Source organism: Macaca nemestrina, chromosome X (assembly GCF_043159975.1).
Source record: "Macaca nemestrina isolate mMacNem1 chromosome X, mMacNem.hap1, whole genome shotgun sequence".
Lineage (NCBI taxonomy): Eukaryota > Metazoa > Chordata > Mammalia > Primates > Cercopithecidae > Macaca > Macaca nemestrina.
In genome coordinates this window covers 65,046,325-65,053,374 of record NC_092145.1, presented here as the reverse complement: position 1 = coordinate 65,053,374, position 7,050 = coordinate 65,046,325, and positions in this window count along the sequence as shown.

Here is a 7,050-nt window from a genome sequence, read left to right as displayed (position 1 = left end):
AGTTTCTTAGGAAATGTTAGATGTAATTTTTATTGCATTCCCTCATACTCCATAAGTTCCCGACCATCTGGCTTCTTTTTGTTGTTGCTTTTGTTTCATGGGTATACAATGTGTATATATATTTATAGCTTACGTGAGATATTTTGATACGGGCATGCAGTGCATAATAATCACATCAGGATATATGCGGCATCCATCACCTCAAGTATTTATCCTTTTTGTTACAATCAAATTATACTCTTTTAGCTATTTTATTTTATTTCACCTTTATGTTCTTATTTTTTAGTTTTTGGAGGAAATCCATCACCTGAAGCATTTATCCTTTGTATCACAAATAGTCCAATTATAGCACTTTAGTTTTTTTAAGGTGTACAATTATATCATTTTTGAATATAGTCATCCTGTGTGCTAGCAAATACTAGGTCTCATTCATCCTTTCTAACTATATTTTATAACCATTAAACATCTCCACTTTTGTGCCCACTACTCTTCCTGGCCTCTGTTATCCATCATTCTAGTTTCTATCAACATGAATTTAATTATTTTAATGTTTAGCTCCTACAAACAAGTGAGAATATGAAAAGTTTGTCTTTTTGTGTCTGACTTATTTCACTTAACATGACCTCCAATTCCATCCATGTTGTAGAAAGTGACAGAATTTCACTCTTCTCATGACTGAATAGTACTCCATTGTGTACATGCACCACATTTTTTTATCCATTCATCTGTTGATGGACACTTAGGTCACTTTCAAATCTTGGCTATTGTGAATAGCACTGCAATAAACATGGGAGTGCACCTATCTCTTCAATATACTAATTTCCTTTCTTTTGGGCACATAGCTAGCAGTGAGATTTCTGGATCACAGTAGCTCTGTTTTTTATCATTTTGAAGAACCTCCAAACTATTTCCCAGGTTGGTTGTAATAATTAACATTCCCACCAACAGCATATGAGGGTTCCCTTTTCTTCACATCCTTGCCAGCATCCTTTTCTTCACATTCTTGCTTGTCTTTGGATAAAAGCCATTTTAACTGGGGTGAGATGTTATCTCATTGTAGTTTGGAGTTGCATTTTTCTGATGATGAATGATGTTGAGAACCTTTTCATATGCCTTTTGGCCATTTGTATGTCTTCATTAGAGATTTGTCTTTTCAGGTGTTTTGCCCATTTTTTAAATTGGATTATTACTTATTTTCTATAAAGTTGTTTCAGCTTCTTAGATATTCTGGTGATTAATCCCTTGTCAGATGGGTAGTTTGCAAATATTTTCTCCCATTCTTTGGGCAGTCTCTTCATTTGTTCATAGTTTCCTTTTATGTGCAGAAATTTTGTAACTTGATGTGATCCAGTTTGTCCATTTTTGTTTTGGTTGCCTTTGCTTGTGGTAAGGATTCTTTGCCAAGTCCAATGTCTTGGAGAGTTTCCACAATGTTTCTTTTATTAGTTTCATAGTTTCAGGTCTTAGATTTAAGTGTTTAATCCATTTGACTTGATATTTGTATATGGTGAGAGATAGGAGTATAGTTTCATTCCTCTGCATTTGAATGTGTACTTTCCCCAGCACCATTTATAGAAGAGACTGTCCTTTCCCCAGTGTATGTTCTTGGCAGCTTTGTTTAATATGAGTTAACTGTAGACGTGTGGATTTATCTATGGGTTCCCTATTCTGTTCCACTGATGTATGTGTCTCTCATCATCAAATACCATGCTTCTTTGGATATTATAGCCTATAGAATAATTTCAAGTCAGGTAATATGATTTCTTTAGTTTTATATTTTTTGCTTAGAATAGTTTTGGTTACTCTGGGTATTTTCTGGTTTCACATACATTTTAGGATGGATTTCTGGTATTATCGTGAAGAATGGCATTCATGTTTTCACAGGGATTGCATTAAATCTGTAGGTTGCTTTGGGTAGTATAAACTTTTTAACAATCTCGAATCTTCTGACCTATGAACGTACAATATCTTTCCATTTTTGTGTGTCTTCTTCAATTTATTTTATCAAGGTTTTGTAATTTTCATTGTGGAGGATTTTCACTTTCATTATTTCCTATGTATTTAATTTAACTTGTAGCTATTGTAAATGGAGTTACTTTTCTGATTTCTTTTTCATATTGTTCACTGTTGGCATATAGAATGCTACTGATTTTTGTAGATTGATTTTGTACCCTGAAACTTTACTGTTTATCAGCTTTAATAGTTTTATAGTTGGGTCATTAGTTCTTTTAATATAAAATCATATCAGCTGCAAACAAAGATAACGTGATTTCTTCCTTTCGAATTTGGTTGCTCTTCATTTTTTTCTCTTGTTTGACTGCTCCAGCTAGGATTTGCAGAACTGTGAAAAAACAGTGGAGAAAGTAGGTATCCTAGCTATGTTCCTCATCATAGAGAATAGGCTTTCACTTTTTCCCTATTTCATCTGATACTAGCTGTGGGTCTGTATTATATGGCTTTCATTCTGTTGAGGTACATCCTTTCTACACTGTGTTTATTGAAGGTTTTAATCATGAAGGGATGTTATTTCTTAAGTGATTTTTCAGTATTAATTGAAATGATCATATGATTTTTGTCTTACATTTTGTTTATATGATGTATCACATTAACTGATTCACATATGTTGAACCATTCTTGCATCTCTGGGATAAATCCCACTTGATTATGAGAAATTACCTTTTTAATGGATTGTAAAGTTATGTTTGCTAGTATTTTGTTGAGGAATTTTGCTCAATATTCACCAGTGATATTGTCCTATAGTGTTCCTTTTCAGATGTGTCTTAGTCTGATTTTGGTATCGGGGTAATGCTGGCTTTGTAGAATGTGTTTGGAAATATTCCCTACTCTAATTTTTTTTTGAAATAGTTTAAGGAGGATAGCTGTATTACTTCTTTAAATGTTTGTTAGAATTTAGCAGTGAAGCCATCAAATCCTGGGCTAGAAGATTTTCTATTATGGCTTTGATTTGACTACTTTTTTGTTGGTCTGTTTGGGTTTTGTATTTCTTCATGATTCAAATTTGGTAGATTGTATGTGTCTAGGAATTTATCTATTTCTTCTAGATTTTCCAATTTATTGGCATATAGTTGTTTACACTACCCACTAATGATCCTTTGAATTTTGGTGATATCTGCTGTAATGTCTCCTTTTTCATCTCTAATTTTACTTATTTGGGTCTTTTCTTTTCTCAGTCTGGTAAAGGTTTGTCAATTTTCTTTATCTTTTCAAAAAGCCAACTTTTTGTTTTGTTGATCTTTTGTATTGTTTTCTTCATTAAAATTCATTGATTTCTTCTGCAACCTTTATTATTTCTATTTTTCTACTAATTTTCAATTTAGTTTGCTCTTGACTTCCAGTTTTTTATAACACATTATTAGATTATTTGAAGTTTTTCTTCTTTTATGATATAGGAATTTATAGCTATGAACTTTACTCTTAGTACTGCTTTTGCTGTATCCTATAAGCCTTGGTGTTGTGTTTCTATTGTTTCAAGAAATTTTTGAATTTCCTTTGTAACATTTTATTGAATTACTGCTTATTCAGGAACATATTGATTAATTTCCATGTGTTTGTATGGTTTTAGAAATTCCTCTTGTTATCAATTTCTAGTTTTATTCCATTGGGATCAGAGAAGATGCTTGATATATTTCAATTTTTTGAATGTTTTAAGACTTATTTTGTGACCTAATGTATGGTCCATACTTGAGAATTATTCATGTTCTGAGAAAAATAATATTTAATCTGTAGCTGTTGCATAAAATGTTCTGTAAATATCTAATAGGTCTGTTTCATCTACAGAGCAGATTATGTCTGATGTTCTCTATGTTAAATTTCTGCAGAAAGATTTGTTCAGTGTTGAGAGTGGAGTGTTGAAGTCTCCAGCTATTATTGTATTGGGGCCTATCTCTCTTTAGCTCTACCAATATTTGCTTTAATCTGGGTGCTCAAGTGATGGATGCATATATATTTACAATTGTAATATTCACTTCCGGAATTGACCTCTTTATTATTAAATACTGACTTTCTTTGTCTCTTCTTATAGTTTTTATCTTGAAATCTGTTTTGTCTGATATAAGTATAGCTAATCCTGCTTTATTTGGTTTCCTTTTGCATGGAACACCTTTTTTATCCCTTTACTTTCAGACTATGTGCATCTTTGTAGGTGAAGTGTTTCTTGTAGGCAACTGATCTTTGAGTGCAGCTTTTCATATCTATTCAGCCACTCTATGTCTTTTTATAGGAAAGTTTAGTCCAAATGGTCTTTCTTCTTTTCCTCCTTCCTGTCTTCCTTTTAGTTAAGATTATTTCCTCTGGTGGCATGATATAATTTATAGTTTTGAATTTTTTGTCCATTAATTGTCTGTTTTCAGGTTTGAGGTTACAATGAGGCTTGCAAATACTATCTTATAATTTATTATTTGGGACTCGTAACAATATTGCAGTACTTGCATAGAAAAGGAAACAAACAAGTAAAGAAAAAATCTAATAAAATCTCTACACCTTAGCTTCATTCCTCTACATTTTAACATTCCATTTTCTACTTATATTTTACTGTATATGTCTTGAAATATTGTTGTAATTATTATTTTTGATTGTTTCTAATGAGACCATCAACAGCATTCTTCATTTCTAGTACAGTGTTTTATGTCCAACATTAATTTTTGATACTTTCTTAGGAATTTTATCTCTCTGCTTACATTATTTATCTGTTGCTGCATGTTGTCTATTACATATCTGAGTTTGGTTCTGATGTTTGACCTTTGTTTTAATACTTGTGTTTATTGCTAGTTAGTATGTCTTGCCACTTTTGTTGAAAGCTGGACATGATGCACTGAGTAAAATGGTACTGTGTTCAATAGGCCTTAACTGATATGGTGTTAAGATATGAGGAAAGAAGAAGCATTTTATTTGTTATCATTAAATGTCAGTTATATCATGATCTTGTGCATCAAGACTGTGAACTTCACTACTGTTTTTGTTGTTGTTGTTGTTTGTTTGTTTGTTTGTTTTCATTTTCTCTCCGCTCCTTAGGTGCAACAAAATGGCTTGAGGTTGGAGTTATCTATTACCCTTCTCACATGTGGAATGCTAAATTGGACTGGAGTTTGGTAATTTCCTTCCATGGGTTTGTTAGAATCTAATAAAACCCCAATAGAATAGACTCTGTTTAAATTGTTTTTCTTGAATATGGGCCTTGGTAAAAAGGATAGAATGTTCTGGTTTGTTTCAAAATGCTTACTTTAATTTTCCATTCCCCTTGTTGGAAGCACCAGGAAATTTTCTCTGATCTTCACTGTGAGAACCTTGTCAAGCTCATGGTGGTAAAACTCACAAACTGTATACCCTTCCCTATGTCTGGGACTTCCTGGAGATTTTAATTCTTAGTCTGTTAACACTGAGCCTCTAGTAATTTGTCAATCAAGGCTTAGGGTTTTCTACTTTGGTACTAGTTCTGTGGATATTTCTAATTATGAGGGTTTTCTCTAAGTCATTATTCTCTGTATCTGCTTGTCTGTCTTTCTAATTTGCAGGGTCAGTGTTTTGCCATGAGACCTAACTTTTCTGATAGATCTAAGTAGAGTTGTTGATTTTCTGTTAATTCACCTTGTTCCTTGTTAGGATAGAGTAATGACTTCCAAACTTTTACATGCTGAACCAGAAACCAGAACCTAGTGTAATAATTTTTTACATATTTTTTTGTTGTAATTCTTAGATGATAATCTCATATACTCTCAGATAAGGTGGAATTTGAGCATCTATTTTGAAAAAATCTTTTACTGATTTTTTTTTTCTTAGTGGTATTACTCTAAGAGCACCAAGTCTCTTCTATCAGGTCTGTAGTAATCTTTCAACTTACAGGATTTTATTCAAAATTTTATTCAACTTGGTACCTAGCACAGTATTTTCATTATTCATCTAATAGAATATATAACAAAACTGAATATTTGAAGCTTACTTTTATGACAGTCATTATGTGTTAGTTTGTAGGATGATAAATAAATACCAAGAAATAAGAATATATATAAACTCCTTAAAACCTGGAATTATGTTCTACACTCATTTTATATTTCTCACACTGAAAATTCAGACTTTTGCATGCTCAATAAGAATTTGTTGCTTTTTTTTTTTTTTTTTTAGATGGAGTTTCGCTCTTGTTGCCCAGGCTGGAGTGCAATGGCGTAATCTTGGCTCACCGCAACCTCCACCTCCTGGTTCAAGTGATTCTCCTGCCACTACCTCCTGAGTACCTGGGATTACAGGTATGTGCCACCACGCCTGGCTAATTTTGTATTTTAGTAGAGACAGGGTTTCTCCATGTTCGTTAGGCTAGTCTCGAACACCCGACCTCAGGCGATCCACTCACCTCGGCCTCCCAAAGTGCTGGGATTACAGGCATGAGCCACCACGCCCAGCAAGAATTTGTTGCTCTCTTAAATGCTTATCCTATTTTCACTTGGAAAACATGTGACTATTGATATAAATAATCAACAATCCAACACAAAGCAATATATTATCAAAAGATAGATCATATGGCACTAATTATCAATACTATTAAGGGGTGAAAAGGAATGTCCTAAATTTGTTTACACCATTTTGGATTCCAATTCATGAGTCAAAATTCTGTATTTATTCTTGATTATCTTTTCAGGGCAAAATATGCAGCATATTACATGCTCTTAGCATTTAAAATTTAATGGTTGTTTTAATGAAATGTCTTTATTATCTTTAAACTAAAATAATTTTATGACAATAAATTGGGTTACCCTACATTACTTATTTGAATAATCCTTATACTTTTCAAGTTTACTTAGCAAGCCATTTTCTTTTATTGATACATGATATTTGTCCGTATATGTAATATTTTTTTACATGCATAGAATGTGTAATGATCAAGTCAGAGTTTTGGGGTATCCATCACACTGAACATTTATCATTTATATTTGTTGATAACATTTCAAGTTCTTCTAGTTATTTTGAAATGTACCGTACATTGTTATTAACTATAGTCACCCTACTCTACCATTAAACATTATCACTTCATCACACATA